This window comes from Trematomus bernacchii, unplaced genomic scaffold (genome assembly GCF_902827165.1).
Source record: "Trematomus bernacchii unplaced genomic scaffold, fTreBer1.1, whole genome shotgun sequence".
Classification (NCBI taxonomy): domain Eukaryota; kingdom Metazoa; phylum Chordata; class Actinopteri; order Perciformes; family Nototheniidae; genus Trematomus; species Trematomus bernacchii.
In genome coordinates this window covers 172,501-174,700 of record NW_022987533.1, presented here as the reverse complement: position 1 = coordinate 174,700, position 2,200 = coordinate 172,501, and the positions used below count along the sequence as shown (strand labels likewise).

Here is a 2,200-nt window from a genome sequence, read left to right as displayed (position 1 = left end):
GTGGAGGGGTGGGTGGCGAGGTAGAGTCTGACTGTGGGATGTGCGGGGGGGGGGGGGTAGAGTCTGACTGTGGGATGTGCGGGGGGGGGGGGTGGGGTGGATGTGCGGGGGGGGGGGGGGGGTAGAGTCTGACTGTGGGATGTGCGGGGGGGGGTAGAGTCTGGGAGCACCCATGGTAATCTGATAAGGACTACATCTCACGAGTCACTGTCACAAGACGGTCAGCAGATGATGATGACTCAACTGAGCAACACAAGCAGCTGATGATGACTCACCTGAGCATGACTCACCTGAGCAACACAAACACCTGAAGAAACCCTTAAAGACATTAAAGACATTAAAGATATTAACCCTCCGGTATCACTGTGGACGTTTTTGTCCATATGGGTCATTTTTCAAGTTTCATTTTGCAATAACTTTGGTTGTGTTGGTGCAAATGGCCTGATTTTTTGTAACAAGGCTATTTTCTCGATCTATTTTGGAATTCCAATTTCAATTTTTCAAATCGGTCTTTAATTCACTGTGTAACAAATCGACTACGCTTATTGACCATTCGAGACAAAAATGTCCACTGCAAAAGACTTTGATAAAAACATTATATTAAAAGGTTTTTTTCACAACTTTTTTGGGTTCAATCTTTAAAGCAACTTCCGCCCTAATAGAAAATACCAAGAATGTAATCATTTTCAGGATTTTAACCCTTTAAATGCCATTTTGAATACATGAAACCGCTGGTTTTTTTCATGATGAAAACAGAAAATGAGTTATTTTCCATAAAATACATATCTGGGGACTGGCTCTTTTTTTTTTTAACGGTCTTGGATATGTCCAAGATTAGCAACAAAAAACTCACACATTAGTCATTCGGGACAAAAATGTCCACTTCCAAAAACTGCTCTAAAATGACAACAGATTAATATATTTTTAAACTTTTTGGGGTTAAATCTTTCAATCAACTTCAGTCCTGATCAAAAATACGAAATGTTAAATTATGTTCAGGATTTTAACCCTTTAACTGCCAGTTTAAAAACATGAATTTGCGTTTTCTATGAAAAACATGCACAAAAAGGCAGTTATTTTCCATATAATAAATGTTGGGGGGGTCGGCTTTTTTTTTTTTTTTAATCACAGTCTTGGATATGTCAAAGATTAGCAACAACATTGATTTTGGTTGATTATTAGTTTGTGCACAGAATCAGATTAAACAAAAAACTCACACATTAATCATTCGGGACAAAAATGTCCACTTCCAAAAACTGCTCTAAAATGACAGATTAATATTTTAAAAAACTTTTTGGGGTTAAATCTTTCAATCAACTTCAGTCCTGATCAAAAATATCAATTTTTATCAATTGCTAATCTTTGACATATCCAAGACTGTTATAAAAAAAAGAGCCAGTCCCCAGATATGTATTTTATGGAAAATGTTCTCTGTTTTCATCATGAAAAAAAACAGCAGTTTCATGTATTCAAAATGGCATTTAAAGGGTTAAAATCCTGAAAATGATTACATTCTTGGTATTGTCTATTAGGGCGGAAGTTGCTTTAAAGATTGAACCCAAAAAAGTTGTGAAAAAAACCTTTTAATATAATGTTTTTATCAAAGTCTTTTGCAGTGGACATTTTTGTCTCGAATGACTAATTTGCGTAGTCCAATCGAATGATACCTAGACATTATGAACATTACTTATCATAACATCATAACTCTATCTCATGAGGCTGTTAGTTATTGATCTTATCAAAACATCCTCAATGTGAATATTTGCTGTTTTATCACTAAACTGATATTTATTTTCTAAATGAATTATTAATTAAATGTATGAAGTATCAATCAATCAATGTTTATTTATATAGCCCAATATCAAAGTAAAGTATTCTTTAATAAGAAGCTCTTATTATATATTATATCTGTTTTATAACAATGACTCAGCGTTTCTCTGTATTCCGGTGGAAGCTGGATGATCACGTGACTCCGGGGGAAATCCCTCATTGGAAAGTACTAAGTCATTCCTCGGCCTCTCATTGGTCGCCTGGGCGGGACTCCGGCTGTAGACCAATCAGAGGCCGTGTCAATATTTACCTTTCCTGACAACAGTGACGATAATCACGGAAGTAAACATTAAAAATAAAAGCTGCGACACAAGCTGGACTGAAGTCTCAAACTGGATCTGAGTCTGAAGTCTGAGTCTGAAGTCTCAAA

General features: G+C 36.3%; 1 protein-coding gene across 1 annotated transcript in view; it reads left to right on the top strand.

Moving 5' to 3' along the window:
* The first annotated feature begins 2,113 nt into the window (after window positions 1-2,113).
* The window catches only part of sqstm1 (sequestosome 1), a 9,384-nt gene continuing 9,297 nt past the window's right edge, over window positions 2,114-2,200 (top strand). The window contains exon 1 of the mRNA XM_034122513.1: window positions 2,114-2,200. This exon is cut by the window's right edge and continues 151 nt beyond it. The gene's annotated coding sequence lies outside the window, so the exon portion shown is untranslated.